Genomic DNA, 19,522 nt, shown 5'->3' on the forward strand with positions numbered 1-19,522 from the left:
CTCCTCACTCAGATTTCTGACTGGAAAGGGAAGGGAAAACCATAGAGATGACAAACAGTGTCCAGGAACAATTTCTCAACACCAAGAAAAGCATGAAGGGGTTGACTTTGGATAGTTTTTATGGAGGAAAAATACAGACTACAGAGGAAATAGCAGAGGAGGAAACCCAAATAAATGCTCCAAAACCTTCCAAAAGAAATGGAAATTGTCCACAAACTCTTGAAGAATTTAAATCGGAGGTTATAAAAAAGATGGAAGCTTTCTGGCAGGAAAAATGGGATATAATGCAAAGAGAATTCAACAATCTGAGGGACAAGAACTCCCAATTGGAGAAACAGTTGGAAGCCTCAAAAAGCATACAAAACTAAAAAGGAAAATCAGTCTTTAAAGGCCAGAATTAATCAACTGGAAGTCAGTAATATTGCAAAACAGCAAGAATTAATAAAGCAAAGTCAAAAAATTTACAAATTAGAAGGAAACATAAAATATCTCACTAACAAGGTGACAGATCAGGAAAACAGAGAAAGGAGAGACAATCTGAGAATCATTGATCTACCTGAAAAGCCAGAAAGAACAGGAATCTTGACATCATAATACAAGATATCATCCAAAAAATCTGATCTGAGATTCTAGAACAAGGGGACAAAATAGACATTGAAAGAATTCATAGAACACCCTCTACACTAAATCCCCAAAAGACAACTACCAGGAATGTAATTGCCAAATTCTAAAGCTTTAAAGCTAAGGAGAGTATCCTACAAGAAGCCAGAAAGAAAGAATTCAGATAACAAGGAGCTCCAATCAGGATCACACAAGACCTGGCAGTGGCCACACTAAACAACTGCAAGGCCTGGTACACGATATTCAGAAAGGCAAGAGAAGTGGGTCTTCAACCAAGATTCACCTATCCATCAAAACTGACTATATACTTCCAGGGGAAAATATGGTCATTCAACTAAATTGAAGATTTCCAAGTATTTGCAAAGAAAAGACCAGAACTCAGTGGAAAGTTTGAAATCCAAACATGAAGAGCAAGAGAAACATGAAAAGATAAATATGAAAAAAGGGAAAAGGAGAAAAATGTTTCTTATTTCTTGTATTTAAACTCTCTTCTATATGGTCTACATTTAGATCAAATTATATGTATTAATATGTGGGGAAAATGTTATGTGTAATTCTCAGAAATGGTATGCATTATTAGAGTAATTAGAAGAATCACTCATAGGGAAATATTGGGGCATTAAGATGATATGGAGAAAGGGGGAGGGAAGAAAGAAAAAGGGAGGGAGGGAATCAATGATGGTATCAAGATATACTTAAAGAAATAGAAATAAATTAAATAGAATAATCCTTGTCACACAAAGATACACATAGGAAGGGAAGGGGAAGAATTCTCTTATAAGAAGGAAAGGAAGAGAGTGCTAATTGGCACTACTTAAACCATACTCTCAGTGAAATCAAATCTGAGAGGGAAGAACATCTAGACCCATTGGGATCTTGAATTCTATCTTATCCAACAGGATAAGGGAGAAGGGAAAATTAAGGGGTGGGGGGAAGGGGAAGGGAGGACAAAAAGGGAGGGAAGGAGGGGGGAGGGAAATTAACAGACCCTAAAAAAAAGAAGGTAACAGAAAAGGAGGGGCTAGAAAGGGAAGCATATCAAGTGAGGGGACTAGTGGGACTGATTTAAAGTAAACCAGCAGTTTAAAAGGTTATAGCAAAAGAAGAAAGGTCAGAATTAGGGGAGGAGATCAAAATGCCAGGGAAGTCACAAGTGACAATCATAACTTTAAACATGAATGGGATGATCTCACTCATAAAACGTAGACAAATAGCAGAGTGGATTAGACTCCAAAACCCTACCATAGGTTGTCTTCAAGAAATACACATCAGGTGGGGAGATACTCACAAGGTCAGAATTAAAGGTTGGAGTAAGACCTTTTGGGCCTCAACTGATAGAAAGAAGGCAGGAATTGCAATCATGATATCTGACAAAGCCAAAGCAAAAATAGACCTGATCAAAAGGGATAAGGAAGGTAAATACATCCTGATAAAAGGGAGTATAGACAATGAGGAAATATCACAAATCAACATGTATGCACCAAATGGTACAGCAACCAAATTTCTAATGGAGAAACTAGGAGAACTAAAGGAGGAAATAGATCGTAAAACTATATTAGTGGGAGACCTGAACCAACCACGATCAAATTTAGATAAATCAAATAAAAAAATAAATAAGAAAGAGGTAAAAGATGTGAATGAAATATTAGAAAAATTAGAGCTAACGGATATATGGAGAGAAATAAATAGAAACAAAGAGGAATACCTTTTCAGCAGCACATTGTATATTCACAAAGATTGACCATGTACTAGATCATAAAAACATGGCAAACAAATGCAGAAAAGCAGAAATAATTAATGCAACCTTTTGAGATCATAAGGCAATAAAAATAATGATCAGTAAGGGTACATGGAGAGCCAAATTAAAAATCAATTGGAAATTAAATAATATGATACTCCAAAATTGGTTAATTAGAGAACAAATCATAGAAACAATAATTTCATTGAGGAAAATGACAGTGGTGAGACATCCTTTCAAACCTTATGGGATGCAGCCAAAGCAGTACTCAGAGAAAAATTCATATCCCTGAGTGCATATATTAACTAATTAAGGAGGGCAGAGATCAATGAATAGGACATACAAATCAAAAAACTTGAAAGCAAACAAATTAAAACCCCCCAGAAGAAATTCAAATTAGAGATCCTAAAAATTAAGGGAGAAATTAATAAAATAGAAAGTGATAGAACTATTGGACTAATAAATAAGACTAGAAGCTGGTACTTTGAAAAAAAAAGCAAAAGAGATAAAGTACTGTTCAATCTAATTAAGAAAAGGAAAGAAGAAAAGCAAATTAACAGTATCATAGATGAAAATGGGGACCTTACCTCCAATGAAGAGGAAATTAAGGCAATCATTAAAAACTTCTTTGCCCAATTATATGGCAATAAATATGCCAATCTAGGTGATATGGATGAATATTTACAAATATATAAATTGCCTAGACTAACAGAAGAAGAAATAGAATTCTTAAATAATCCTATATAGGAAAAATAATTCCAACAGGCCATCAAACAACTCCCTAAGAAAAAAAAAAAACCAGGTACTTATTCCAAAGCCAGACAGGTCAAAAACAGACAAAGAAAATTATAGACCAATCTCCCTAATGAATATAGATGAAAAAATCTTAAATAGGATACTAGCGAAAAGACTCCAGCAAGTGATCAGAAGGGTCATCCACCATGATCAAGTAGGATTTATGCCAGGGATGCAGGGCTGGTTCAATATTAGGAAAACCATCCACACAATTGACCATATCAACAAGCAAATAAACAAAAATCACATGATTATTTCAATAGATGCAGAAAAAGCCTTTGATAAAATACAACACCCATTCCTATTAAAAACACTAGAAAGCATAGGAATAGAAGGGTATTTCCTAAAAATAATAAACAGTATATATCTAAAACCATCAACTAGTATCATCTGCAATGGGGATGAACTAAATGCATTCCCAATAAGATCAGGAATGAAACAAGGATGCCCATTATCACCTCTATTAATTGACATTGAACTAGAAACACTAGCAGTAGCAATTAGAGAAGAAAAAGAAATTGAAGGCATCAAAATAGGCAAGGAGGAGACCAAGTTATCCCTTTTTGCAGATGACATGATGGTCTACTTAAAGAATCCTAGAGATTCAACCAAAAAGCTAAACGAAATAATCAACAACTTTAGCAAAGTTGCAGGATACAAAATAAATCCGCATAAGTCATCAGCATTTCTATATATTTCCAACACAGCTCAGCAGCAAGAAATAGAAAGAGAAATCCCATTCAAAATCACCTTAGACAAAATAAAATACTTAGGAATCTATCTCCCAAAACAAACACAGGAACTATAAGAACACAAGTACAAAACACTCTCCACACAATTAAAACTAGATCTAAACAATTGGAAAAACATTAACTGCTCATGGGTAGGACGAGCCAATATAATAAAAATGAACATCCTACCCAAACTTATTTATCTATTTAGTGCCATACCCATTGAACTTTCAAATTTTTTTTTTTACTGATTTAGAAAAAAATATAACAAAGTTCATCTGGAAGAACAAAGGATTAAGGAAATCCAGGGAAATAATAAAAAAAATACAAAGGAAGGGGGCCTTGCAGTTCCAGATCTCAAACTATATTATAAAGCAATGGTCATCAAAACAATTTGTTACTGGCTAAGAGATAGAAAGGAGGATCAGTGGTAAGTGACCTCAGCAAGACAGTCCATGACACACCCAAAGACTCCTGTTTTGGGGCCAAAAATCCACAATTTGATAAAAACTGCTGGGAAAATTGGAAGACAGTGTGAAAGAGATTAGGTTTGTTTCAACAACTCACACCCTACACCAAGATAAACTCAGAATGGATGAATGACTTGAACATAAGAAAGGAAACTATAATTAAATTATGTGAACACAGAATAGTATACACTTTAGACCTTTGGGACGGGAAAGATTTCAAAACCAAGCAAGGCTTAGAAAGAGTCACAAAATGTAAAATAAATAATTTTGACTACATCAAATTAAAAAGTTTTTGCACAAACAAAACCAATGTAACTAAAATCAGAAGGGAATCAACAAATTGGGAAATAATCTTTATAACAAAAACCTCTGATAAATGTTTAATTACACAAATTGTAGCAGTCCAGCCCATAGGTATTATGGAGAGACAAGGATTGTGAGTGAGCACATGGCCATTCTGCGCATGGCAATGAACTCTATTCCCAGTGTGGCTGAAGTTAGGGCGCGAAACCTTGCTTCCCTTTGTCTCACTCACCTGAGGATAATAACCCCACCTTCACCTTGTCATAATTTGAAATTATCCAATAGCAATACACTATGTAACTCATCTATATGTATTGAGGCATCATGTAACTTATCAATATGTATTGAGCTCATTTGCGTATCAAAGAGAATAAAAGAAAGGGATGCAGCCAGCTCCACCCACTTCGAGGCCATAGACAGGTTTGCCAAGGAGCAACTTCTCCCCTTTCTCTCTTCTCTCTATCTTTTTCCCTGAGGCCTGGCCCTTCGGTCAGACCTTCCTGTCTCTCTCTCTTTTCCAATGCTAATACCTAGCATTATCTAACTCCTTTAGTTTCTAATCTCCTTTCTTACTGGGCTAGTATTATCCTCTGACCAGTGAAGTGTTAAATTGGGATCATTGGATGGGAATAGCCTTAATAGTAACATCCAGTGGTCGGAGTAGGGCTGTGGCTCCCAAATATTAATAATTGATTACTGACTCATTTATTCATATCTCTAAGGTCGGCTCTTTCACACCCTTCACGGGATTCAAAATTTCTATCCTGTTTCTATTTTCCTACCTTAAAACTTCTCGCGGGCTGGGAAGTTTTACAAATTCATCAAGAGCTAAATCAATTGTACAAAAAATCAAGCCATTCTCCAATTGATAAATGGGCTAGGGACATGAATAGGCAGTTTTCAGTTAAAATCAATGAAAACTATTAATAAGCACATGAAAAAGTGTTCTACATCTCTTATAATCAGAGAGATGCAAATCAAAACAACTCTGAGGTATCACTTCACACCTAGCAGATTGGCTAACATGACAGCAAAGGAAAGTAATGAATGCTGGAGGGGATGTGGCAAAGTTGGGACATTAATTCATTGTTGGTGTAGTTGAGAATTGATCCAACCACTGTGGAGGGTAATTTGGAACTATGCCCAAAGGGTGCTAAAAGACTGTCTTCCCTTTGATCCAGCCATAGTACTGCTGGGTTTGTACCCCAAAGAGATAATAAGGAAAAAGACTTGTACAAGAATATTCATACCTGCACTCTTTGTGGTGGCCAAAAATTGGAAAACGAGGGGATGCCCTTCAATTGGGGAATGGCTGAACTAATTGTGGTATATGTTGTTGATGGAATACGATTGTACTCAAAGGAATAATAAAGTGGAGGAATTCCATGGAGATTGGAACAACATCCAGGAAGTGATGCAGAGCAAAAGGAGCATAACCAGGAGAACACTGTACACAGAAACTGATACACTGTGGTTCAATCAACATAATGGATTTCTCCATTAGTGTCAATGCAATGTCCCTGAACAATCTGCAGGGATCTAGGAGAAAAATACTACCCACAAGCAGAAGATAAATGGTGGGAGTTAAAGCAACAAGGAAAGGCAAGTACTTGAGTACCAGGGTTGTGGGGATATGACTGAGGAGAGACTTTAAATGAACTCCCCAATGTAAATAGCAACAACATAGAATTGGGTTCAGATCAAGGACACATGTGATACCCAGAGGAATCACATGTTGGCTATGAAAGGGATGGTGGGGAGAAAAAGAAAATGATCTTTGTTCCCAATGAATAATATTTGAAAATGACCAAATAAAATAATGTTTAAAAGGGGAAAAATCTATTAATCACCCCCCTAACCTTTCTCTCTCTTTGAATACACCTACTCCTCATCCCCCACACCCTTATTCCCTTTCAACTTCTGTGTAGGTTAAGATAGAATTCTAAAGCCCAATAGGTCTGACTGTTATTCCTCTCCGAGAACTGATTCAACTGAGAGTAAAGTTTAAGTATTACCTGTCACCACTCTCTTCCTCCACTTCTTATAATAGTATTCCACTCCCCCTTTGAACTTATTTTTGCAGTATAATTTATCCTATTTTACTTCTTCCTTTGAGTTTCCCTAAGTACCATTCTCTTTTGTTTTTGTTTTTGTTCACCCACCCCCCAATAGAATTTAGATTTGATCAAAAAGAAAGTCTTCCAGTTCCATTCAAGGTCCATTCCCTGATTATACCACCCTCAAAGATTATATCCAGTTTTGCAAACTAAATCATTTTACTCTTAGGAGAATATATATAATTTTGGAAGAGTTTTGCCAAGATCTCTTCATATTTATAGTAGAAGCTGATTTGTCTTATGTGACTATGAAAAATAGAATGCTCCAATAAATATATTCAGACCCCATTAACTCCTTCTGTGGTGGTAGGCAGCTTTTTTTCATCATGAGTCTTCTGGAGTTATTTTAGAACCTTGCATTGCTGGTAATAATTAAATGATTCACAATTGATCAGCATACATTACTGTTAATGTATATAGTCTTTTTCTAATTCTGCTCAATTTACTTTGCAGAACTTCATATCAGTCTTTCCAGATTTTTTAAAAATGATGACCCTATTCATTTTTATGGCACAATGGCATTCCTTTATAATTATATAGAACTTTTCCAACCATTGCCCAATTGATGGACATCTCTTCAATTTCTAATTCTTTGCTGCAAAAAAAGAGCTGCTATAAATACTTTTGTGCCAGTACATTATTTCCCCCTATCTTCTGTCTCTCAGGGATACAGACTCAGGAGTAGTATTGATGGGTTAAAGGGTATACACATTTTGAGGACCCTTTAAGCATGTTTCCAAATTTCTCCCCAGAATAATAGTGTCAGTTCACAGCTCCACCAAGAGTGTAGTAACATCCCAATTTTCCCATATCCCCTCCTATGTTAATCATTTTCCTTTTTGCATATTAATCAACCTTTTAAGTGTGAGGTACTGTCTCAGAGTTGTTTTAATGTGTATTTCTCTAATTGATAATATTTTTTCTTAAGAATAAAGATAGTTTTAATTTCTTCAATTGAGAACTGTCCATATTTTTACAGTTGATCAATTAGAGTATTACTACTTATTTTTTGAAAATACTTATTCCTATTTTGCTAGTATTTCTATTTCTTTTTTGCTTATTTAATCTCTTTATTAATTTAGGCACTATCTACTATCCATTTTCTTTGTGACTTGTAATTGGTTTATAATTATATTCCCCCTTGGGAATCTTGAAATTTTTAATGATTTTATTAATATTGATCAGTGTTTCATCTCTTCAACTTCAACTAGTGCTTTTTGCTCTAGTTGAATGGGGATAGTTAGACCTCCTTGATCTTGATCTGGGTTCCTTGACTTCTTGTGTTGACTTCTACTTTTCAGGTTTTGTCTCTTTTGAATCTTTGAGAACCTGAGTGTTAGATCTTTAGTGACCTCTGTACTCAGTAGTATCTCAGTCCAGGATTCTAAGAACTGAGCCGTTTCAGTCTTAATAGTGTAGTTTGAATGTTTCTACTTGCTAGTAATATCCAGGGTTTCTAAGATCCACACTAAACTTCTAACCACTAGAAAGGATGTCCCTCTCATTGTCCCTAGACATAGAATCTTGAAGGCTATACATAGTTTTTAGCTGTTTGCACCAAGAATTATTTCAAAGTTAGGATCTCCTGGGCTCCTGGATGACTTTTGTAAGATTTTGGGTGGAAGAAGTCATGTAATATAGTTTCTTATTATATTTCTTTATCATTATTTATATCTGGTGTGAAATTTAAGGTTTTGTTGGAATAAGTAAATTGGAACAAGGGAATCTGCATATGGAACTCTGACCATGAACAAAAAAAATGGAGCTTTGTTGTTCTTAGTTCAGAAAAAAATTTCATATCTTTCCAGTGAAGGTATCTTATACACTGGATCAGTGTATCTTGGCAGCTAGTTGGGACCAGTAGTAGTAGTAGTCGTAGTCTCTTGGTAACCAAGGATGACGATTGTCTTTGTGCGTTTTCATCTATGATAGATGAGTGTGCACAAAGACACTTGTGCGTGAAGGAGATTTAAGTGGAAAAGTCGATTCTCAGAGACAGTCCCACTCTCTCAGCGTTGGAAGCCTGGGTCCAGTGGTACAAAAAGTCGTTACACGTGGAGACTTCCTCAGCTGCATTGGATGGCCGTGTTGTCTTCTGTGCTCCAATACATCCTAAGCACTCCACAGTGCTTTGCTGCGTTGCCCTCTCAGCTGTTGAACCTTCTTATTGGTTTCTTCCGTCTGTTCAGCTGAAGCAGTCTTCATATGATGGGTGAGCAAAGCCCTGGTTCACCAGGGATTGACGACCCGATAGCTACCCTCACAAGGTTTAGTCGGCTTGTCGAAGCCGTTGCCCGGGGTGTGGCCGCTGCCACATGCTAGCAGCTACTGGGAGCCACAAGTGAGAGCTGGGTGTCAGGTGGGGGTCAGAGACTGGAGAGCTGCCCTAGGAGGGTACGACAAGCCCTCCAAACCAGAGATACTACCCCTCCCTGAGCACCCCATACACCAACTTGGGAAGGTAGGGAGAGCAAATAGGTACAATTCCCTGGAATCAGAAAAAGAGATATCCCACTCCACCCTCATTTCTGTTAACAATTAAAGGAATATAGAAGTCACCTGATCGGCCAATATGGGGTCAACTTTCAGATAAGACATATGGGTTGCTTGACATGCGTAACTGTGAGAAAACCCCTTGCATCAATCTTTGCAAGGCAAAGAGCATTAACTAAATTCAAAAGATTGGAGATCAAATCACATGTGGGATCTTGGGAAACTCATCTAAACTCCATGGATTTCAGTACCTGCCTCTGTAAATTGAGTAGTTCGGAATAGATGAGCTCTCAGTCCCTTCCAGATCTTGACCTATAATTCTATGATTTCATGTGCTAGTCAATTGTAAATGTTTCTTGATGCTTGGCTAAAGGCCAAAGAGCAGCTCTGATTTTAAATATCATTAAAATCAGCAGGGAACCAAGTATCCTAAGACTACAGTGATTATGCAGGAATTCCAAAATTTTGAGTCAAAAGCAATGACATCCAATCCCTCCTCCAATCATGGATTCCATCTCCAAACCATAGGACTTTGTTCCATGCCAGATTTCTTTCTCTCTCTGTCCTCTGATGTTTAGTAAGATTGAGAGTCTAGGGCATGCTCCATACACTATACCAAATATCCAAGATCAAGCAATTTTGAAGTCTCACCAAGTTTACATAAGGGAATGAATGACTAGGTATCATACCTGAAGACAGTATGGGTTTCTAACAGACTTGAATCAAGGCCTGAATTATCTCTAAGCTTTACTTTATCCTTCTTATCTCTTCGCCTTTGTCCTAACTGTCCCCTCTCTTGGAATGTTCTCCCTCTTTACCTTTGCTTCTTAAAATCCTTTGATTTCTTCAAAATGTTTTTCAACTATCCTTTTCTACACAAAGCCTTATAATCTTAGCAGTTTGGTGTCTTTCTCTTCCCTTTTCCTCCTCCCCCCAAAACATTTATCTTGTATTTATTGTTTATGTATTTTTATTTATTCATGTACATGTTGTTTTCCCTTATTCCTACCAAAGTTGTATCAATCTTTGGATCTCATTGGGTTAGCATAACCTTAGTCCTTAGCAAAGGGCCTCTCGGCAGGTAGAAGTGATCCAACTTCCCAGCCACATGGAGCCAGTTGCAAAAATGAACTAAGCATTGTGTGGATATTACAAGGAGATTGGTTTCAATTAAGGTAGAGAATAAACTTCCTCATGGTTAGTGATGTTCAAAATTGGAATGGGTTACTTTAGAAGTAATGAGTTCCTTTGAATTTAGAGTTTTTAAGAAGATATTCAATGGGACAAGTAACACGTCAGTAATTCTATTGCTCCCTCTCCTTCTACCTCTCCCTTTCTCTTTTTCCCTGTCTCCCTTCCACCCCCACCATCCACTCTCTTTCTGCCTCTCAGTGTGAATAAAAGTACTGGGTCCAGAAACCATCAACTAGAATTCCAAATCCAGTCAGAGACCAGTCCAACTTCTCATTAGATCAGACTACTTAGTACCCTAAAAGTTTGCAGTTTTTTGTCTTAGAGGAGTTTGAAGAATATTCTTTTCTATATGCACAGGAAACAATGATAGAGCCTCAAGACAAAACAAGACTTCAATTTTCAATTCAGGGCTTTACCCTAATATAAAGTGTGAATTTTAGTTTTACTCCACCCTGCTTAGGCTTTAGAAGTCTAGCAAGGAAGAATGTATAGACCCCCAAAAGTTCAAATTCAGGGAATAAGAACTAAAAAAGATTCAAACTCACTTTATATACACACATATACACACAAAAATAGAAAAATATTTTAACAAATTACAATGCATTTTTTTTTGTTTTTAAAATGTGTTACTAAAAGTAACTTTCCTGAATATTATAAGCTATGTCTAGATAAAACCAAAAGCCAACATTATATATTGGTATGAACTGTGGGCCTTTCCACTAACATGAGATCATCACTATATTACATAGTTTCAGAAATGCTAAGTAGTGTAACCAAGCAAGAAAAAATAAATTAAAATATTTCACATGGACAAAAGGGAGGTGAAATTACCACTTTTTGTAAATAAAATGATGATCAATTTAAACAAGACTAATGGGTCAATTAAACACTAATGGAAAAAATAATTTCTTAAAAGGAGAGAGATATGAAATAAAATTATAGAAATTGTTATCCTTCAATATATTATCAATAAGACCAAGCAGGAAAAATAGGAGAAGTGACATTTAAAATTGCTAGTGTATATATACTTTATTTAAGATTTTGACTATAAAGACATAAATGAGAATTATATGAATACAACTGCAAACATTGTCAACAGAAATAAGGACAAATGAATTTCTGAACAACTGGAAATGTATTAATTGCTCAAAACTGCATCATCAATATAATAAAAATTACATTGTGAAAGACAGAGAAAATTGAGAAAATTGCTAGTATCAAAAGTGGAAAAAGATAATAGACATGAATTGAAATATATAATGCAGTTATTAGAAACTATTTTGTAGAATTATATGTCAATATGTCTGACAACTTGATTAGAACAGAAAAAATGTTCACACACCTACACAACTAAATCAAAGATTACCTCCACTATAGTTGGTAATATGATTTGGTATAGCCACTTTAGAAAATAATTTGGTACTATTTCCAAATTTATTTAATAGTCTCTATCATTTAATGAGGCTTAAAAATACTTCAGAGGGGTCAAAGAAAAAATAAAATTTCCATATACACAAAAATAGTTAAAGCAGTTTGTGTGTGTGTGTGTGTGTGTGTGTGTGTGTGTGTGTGTTTGATGGGAGTAGTCAAGAATAGAAATTAAGATGGGGTCCATTAATTGTGGAAATGGTAGAAAAAATATGTCTTATGGATATAATTTAATGGAATATTACTTTGAAATGAGAAATTGCTAAAATGATGGATTCATACAAACTTAGAAGTCTCATATAAGTAGTTAAAAGTGGAGGTTTTCAGAATGCAGAGAACAATTTTTATAATATCCACACTGCAAATAAAAGCAAACTTGAAAAAAAATTCAAAGAACTCTAATAACTCCCACCAATTCAATGGCTAATCAAAAGTCCAGAAGATCATAAATGATACATATATATACTAAAACCTAACAGAAAGGTGATGGACTGAGGTTTAAGAATGGGAAATGACTTTTAGACGTGGCTAATCTGGAATCTAGAAATTTCTTCTATTTGATTATGCATATTTGATACCTTGTTTTTCCTACTTTCCATGGGGGAGGCAGCAGTGAATAGAGTGAATAGAATATGTGAAGCTAGAGATAAGTTACAAAAAAGAAGAAAAGGATAATTGAATTTGCAAATGATGGTCATTAAAGTTTTTTTTTAATGCATCGATAGGAATAGGAGGAAAGTGAATAGAAATCTCAAACAAGAAGGACAGTTTTCAAAATAAGGTTAGATTTAACTATATAATTTAAAAGAAGAGAAAGCTGCATTTAATTAAAGTTTTTAGATTAATGGAAAATCTTAGTTATTCTATTATACTTAAATTTAAAAACTCAAAACTCATATATTTTTCTTTATATGTGAATACAAATATATAATTATAAATAATCAGAATATTAGCTGCTAGAGTTCTGGGCTTTATGTATATTGAAATACTCACCATTAAAACAACTTGAAACTTACATGTTCCCTGGTCTATTTGAGCCTTGGGAAACTTTTGAGTATTATCTTTAGGCAAATGTTTAATTCATCTCACTATGAAAGAAATTAAGGTAAAGGAAAAATAGTTACTTCCCCAAGGGATAACAAAGACCCAAGGCTTGCAAGGTAGACCTTCAATCACTTGAATATCTGATCCTTTCTTTAAAAAAAATATGCAGAAAGACAAGTGCAATGTTGAATTTTCAGGTATTAGTTTAAATAAAATAAATAACTTTAATCACTACTATAATATACAAAGAAATTGAATTTTGAAGCAGTTGTCTGAGTATAATAACAAAATCAATACTCATTTAATATCCTATTAAATTACAAGTACTCTTCATTTTTTTCCATTCGGAAGATTAGCATGGCAAGTGTACATAAAGAAGATTATTGTTGTAAGCCAAAGAGGGTGAAGTGGAATTTCCATTCCCCCAGTAACCTATGGCAACAAGGTGTAGTAACAGACTGTACAAATCTTAAGAATGTCACTAAACAGTCACAAATTATTGAAGATTGCACTATAACTGCCCCAAGATAAAGTTATTGCTATTAAGACATATTGATTTTCATTAGATATACAAAGAACGGACACTGTTGTTGAGCAGTCATCAATCAGAAGAAAAATAATCTAGAAACCAATCATTGTAGCTGAGTGAAAGTACATTAATCCCTAATAAAGGTATTGAAAACAAAATAATATCTAGTTTAGCTATCTAAATTCTGTTTACTAACTTCTTACATAGTTATCAAGGAATCCAATTTTGCCAGGCTCTGCCTTTAAGTCTGATTTTTTATCAGTCTATTTAATTGTATGCTCTGTAATTTAATTTAATGTAAATGTTGTCTAATACAATTGTGGCTATGCAAAATTTTCTGTAACAGTAACCCATTAAAATATATTAAAAGTATTTATCATGATCCTCAGGAGGACCAAAAAAAAATAGAAAACTGGGATTTAACATAATTGGTACAAATAATTCAAATTAGCTTTCTACATTTATCTATATGGAAAACACCAAGAATAACAACAGCTATACTGGAAAAGTAAAATAAGAACTAGTTTTTTACATTCCAGGAAAAATGTCATTAAAACCTTTGGTAAAAATCCATCATTTCTCCATCTGAAGAATAGATAGAAAAATCTCAGTGAAGAATAATATGGCTAATTCTCACAAATTGGTGTTATTTGTCTAATGCATGTTCTGAGATATGTATTGTTTCATCTTTGTGCTCTTTTTCTTCCCTCCTTCCTTCCTTCCTTCCTTCCTTCCTTCCTTCCTTCCTTCCTTCCTTCCTTCCTTCCTTCCTTCCTTCCTTCCTTCCTTCCTTCCTTCCTTCCTTCCTTCCTTCCTTCCTTCCTTCCTTCCTTCCTTCCTTCCTTCTTTCCTTCCTTTCTTCTATTCTTCTTGTTTCTTTCTTTTTCTTAAATTCTTTTTTATTCACTTCTCTTTCACTTGGATAAAATATGATAAATATGAATAGAATATTACCAAAATATTATACAAAGGAGGTATGGATAGTTCTAGAAATGCTTTTTATGTTTATCTTTTTCTGCCTTTGAATTATTCACAATATCTTTTTTCTAGCCATTCATTAACTACTTTTGTTGTCTTAGATATATAACTAACTTTTAAATCACTTAGTTACTAATGACATATTTTTCAAGTACCTTCCAGAAGGTAACTGAAAATTTCTAAGTATTTCCAAGTATTTTTCTTTTTTTTTTTATCAATATCAGTCTTCAATATATTCATTAATTAGAAGACATTCTCACATTAGGAATTTAATTTATTTCAATTTAAAAAGCTTTTCCTGAGTGTTTATATTTATTCTAGCTACAATGGTAAGCAACAGATCTAAAAATAGTTATAATAACAAATTAATAATATCAATGAAATAATAAAAATAATAAAATGAAAATGAAAATTTAGGGTTCACAAACAGAATTAATTCCTTTCATTTCAATTAAAAGTCATTTATGAAAGACCTACTCTGTTCTGGGCATTGTACAAGGTTCTGAGAGCATAATGATAAAATATTGTATGTAGTTCATGCCCTCAAGAAACTTACATTCTAGTGGTTCTCATGCTTTGGGACATCTGGGTAATATAGTACAAAATATTGAAGGTATCTTCCATTCTTTTGATCTAGGAGGCAAAATTGAATGTTTTGTTTCATGATTAAAATTTCTTGAGAGAAATCCACAAGCACCATATCTATATGATTCATTTGTTTCTATGGCACACGCTGATGGCTTTGAAGGAAGACTAAATTTAGCATCAGAATCAGTCTCAAATTCTAGTTCTTTCATGTCCTAAATGTAAGATCTTGGATACTTCACTTAACTTCTCAAAATTGTTAGTTTCCTCATTCATAAAATAGGTGGGTTGAATGGAATAATCCTTAAGATCTCTCTTGAATCTGTTTCTGTATAATATAATAATACATATTAAATATATGCACACTCCCATAAAGAGGTCAATAATCAATTCAAATTTCTATATAATTTGATATTGGCTATCAGGTATAATTGTAAGATTAGATAATCATACTTGTCACTAAGAATTTCCTTTTTCACATTTGCAATGTTTTTTCCTCAGATTATATAATCTACCTGCTCATTTTTAAATCTTATATCTTTATCCTATATAATAATAAACCAGATACTTTCTTATTATGTATAGTAATAAGTATTGAAAACATTAAACAAATATGAATTCATCTATGATAATAATTACCATATTACATAAGAACTAATAGCATTCTCTTCCTGTATATTTAGATTTTGTTTCATAACAACTTTTTGCTATTGCCTAAGCATTAGCATTCCATATCTTGGGAATATTTCAACAAGTTCATGCTAATGAGCTTTGATTCATAAAACCTTTGCTTTAACAAAAAGATCCAAATACCTCATGATTAAACAAACCTATTATCCATACTGAAGATTATATAGACAAAATGGCATTGTGAAACATGCTTAGGTTTATGAATTAATTTATGACACATTTAATAAGCTATGAGAGATAAATACTATCTACCCTAATTATATGAGTATGGCTGGATTTCTTCATTTTCTTTAGGGTCTCATCTGCATTTAATACCACAGAGTAGAAAAAAACATCAGAGATAAGAGAAGATGAAGGAGAAGTTATGTGGTTTATTAAAAGGCCTCTGGATTTTCTGAATAAATTCTAAATAAAACAATTAGTATGTGAGACACGATGCTTGTAGATTATTAGTGACCCAAATAAAATTTCATTAGGCTTTTAAACAAGTGTTAGATTTTGACTTTGGAGAAATTTTAAGTAAATAAGTTTTATTTTTTTTCCTATTAAGTGAAAGAAAAAGAAAAAAAATCCATTCACTTGAATTAGTCCTTTAGCAGCCATTAGAGGTGGAGATTCCTTAGAGTGCTCATAAAAAAAATTAACCTAATGGGTTAGTTTAATTTTTACAGTAAGGATAAAAAGAAAGAAAACAGTTGTCTTGCTTTTTTTAAAGTTTCTTTGAACAGTAACATGAGGCTTACCACTAAACTGTCAGAACTGAGAAATGTGAAAGTCTGTTTTAACATCAGATGCGAGGGAGGAGATGAAGACTTTTAATATCACCACTGTGGTGCACCAGCAATAAAACAGGGATCTTGCAGCATCTGTTCAAAGCCTGATGTAATTCTTTAGTGAGTACTCCTTCAGAACAATATAATTGTCTAAAGTATCTGCCCTAGAGAATAGAATTCTTCAGAGAAGGTTAAATTGCCCTCTTGGTTATTCCATTTTGAAAATGCCACTGCTAATTGCATGGAAATATTAGACCACTTCATGAATCAATTTGGTAGGAAATATTTAAAGTTGTGCAGACAGCTTCATTTTTATAATAGATTTACTATCTCTGGCTAGAGAATGAGACTCACTCATTTGCTTCTGAATCCTACTCTTCTGTGTTCACCACACTGAAAGAAAGTATTCTTTGTTTTCTTAGAAATTTGTTGAAGAAAAGAATGAATGAATTGATGGATGGATAAATGAATGAATGAGTAGTGAAGTCAAGTGAATCTTTCTACTTTTCTACCTATTCATTCATTCACTTATTTTTACTAGGTTCAAATCCTGCTTCAAACATTTATCAGTTGTCCACCCATGACTAAATCTCTGAGTCCCAGAGTGATCTTTTGTAAAATAGCTGTTGTAATTACCTCACATAATTATTGTGGGAATAAACTTACATAGACACAGACACACAGACACACACAAACATACTCATTAATAAACTTAAATGACACTATGCATTTCAGTTATTTTTATTGTTGGTGGATTATTATTTAAGCACCTTTTCCTCATCAGTCAGCAACAACAAAAAATAATCAATTATTGTGTTAGGTACTAAGGATATAATCACAAGACTAAAATAGACCCTGTTCTCAAGGAGCTGGTTCTCTAAATGGGCATACAAAATACAATATGCATTCAAGCTAATTTTAGAAGTTGGGGACTTGTAGCTGGGAAAATCAAGAAAGTCTTCATGTTGAGCTATATCCCCTAAATATCAGTAAATTCATTAAAATGTTTTCATAAAACAGCAGGCTTTCTCATATACTATATTCAAAAGTCCTAAAATTAATATGATATTTCTTTCAACACTTTTAAATTTTAAAATATATTTAGATGGTAGAAAAATGCAATTCGTTCCCCCCTAATTTTGTGCTAGATTAGTGACAGATTCATGAAAATACAAAAGCAAACTTTTTTTATATTTTAGCTTTTAATAATGCTTTCCTCATATTATATTTACTTTCATATTCTTTATCATGCAAATTCAGGTAGGGCTGGTGTGGTATGGAAAAGGCCAGATGAGATCATTCTTTTCCCCTTTCAGAGGGGCTCCTCTAAGTATGACTACATCTGCATTCCAAAGCACACAGAGATAATGGTTATCTCCTGATTTGCCCTCATGAATATAGCACCAATTATTGAAGACAGGAACTTCTTACATCTCTCATAGAACAAGTCACCTAGTTATGTGGCATTCTCACTTGATGTCCCAGGACATAGCCAAGAGACTATCAGAATCATATTTATTCTTCATTTGAGGAAAAGAAACATTATCTTAAATATAAGATATAACCATAATGGCAGTATTTTATTTTTTTTAATTAGAATATTTTCCCATGATTACATGATTCGTGCTCTTCCCCCATCCTTCCCTCCCCACTCCCTAAGCCAATAATTAGTTCCACTGGGTTATAAATGTATTATTGAAAACCTATTTCCATGTTCATATTTGCAGCAGAGTGATCCTTTAACATCAAAACCTGAATCATATCCCTATTGAACAATGTGTTTGATAATATATTTTTTATAATGCATTTCTTTTTTCTTAAAACATTAGTTTATTTGATCATTTTCATACATTGTCAATTGGAAACAGATAATTTTCTTTTCCTCCCCCCCCCAAGCCGACCCCCACCCCTTCCCTAGCTGATGGGCGATTCATCTGGGTATCACATGTGTCCTTGCTCTGAACCCATTTCCTTGTTGTTGGTATTTGCATTAGGGTGCTCATTTAGTATCTCTCCTCGATCATGTCCCCTCAACCTCAAGTCAAGCAGTTGCTTTTCCTCGGTGTTTTTACTCCCTCAGTTTGTCCTCTGCTTGAGGATAGTTTTTTTTTTTTCCTCATAGATCGCTGCAGGTTGTTCAGGGACATTGTAAAGCCATTACTGGAGAAGTCCATTACGTTCTCTTGTACCACAATGTGTCAGTCTCTGTGTACATTGTTCTCCTGGTTCTTCTCCTCTCACTCTGCATCACTTCCTGGAGATTGTTCCAGTCTCCATGGAATTCCTCCACTTTATTATTCCTTTTAGCACAATAGTATTCCATCACCAACATATACCACAATTTGTTCAGCCATTCCCCAATTGAAGGGCATCCCCTCATTTTCCAATTTTTGGCTACCACAAAGAGTGCAGATATGAATATTCTTGTACAAGTCTTTTTCCTTATTATCTCTTTGGGGTACAAACCCAGCAGTGTTATGGCTGGATCAAAGGGCAGAGAGTCTTTTATCGCCCTTTGGGCATAGTTCCAAATTGCCCTCCAGAATGGTTGGATCAATTCACAACTCCACCAGCAATGCATTAGTGTCCCTACTTTGCCACATCCCCTCCAGCATTCATTACTTTCCTTTGTTGTCATGTTGAACAATCTGCAAGGTATGAGGTGATACCTCAAAGTTGTTTTGATTTGCATCTCTCTGATTATAAGAGATCTAGAACACTTTTTCATGTGCTTATTAATAGTCTTGATTTCTTTAACTGAAAATTGCCTATTCATGTTCCTTGCCCTTTTTTCAATTGGAGAATGGCTTGATTTTTTGTACAACTGGTTTAGCTCTTTATAGATTTGAGTAGACCTTTGTCAGAGGTTTTTGTTATGAAGATTGTTTCCCAATTTGATGTTTTCCTTCTAATTTTAGTTACATTGGTTTTGTTTGTACAAAACCTTTTTAATTTGATGTAGTCAAAATTATTTATTTTACATTTTGTGACTCTTTCTAAGTCTTGCTTGGTTTTAATATCTTTCCCTTCCCA

At 34.3% G+C, this 19,522-nt stretch overlaps 1 protein-coding gene across 1 annotated transcript in view; it reads right to left on the minus strand.

The window, feature by feature from the left end:
* Positions 1 to 19,522, minus strand: part of KHDRBS2 (KH RNA binding domain containing, signal transduction associated 2) — an 811,868-nt gene that overhangs the window by 419,188 nt on the left and 373,158 nt on the right. The window lies entirely within an intron of this gene.

The sequence above is a fragment of the Monodelphis domestica genome, chromosome 2, assembly GCF_027887165.1.
Source record: "Monodelphis domestica isolate mMonDom1 chromosome 2, mMonDom1.pri, whole genome shotgun sequence".
Classification (NCBI taxonomy): domain Eukaryota; kingdom Metazoa; phylum Chordata; class Mammalia; order Didelphimorphia; family Didelphidae; genus Monodelphis; species Monodelphis domestica.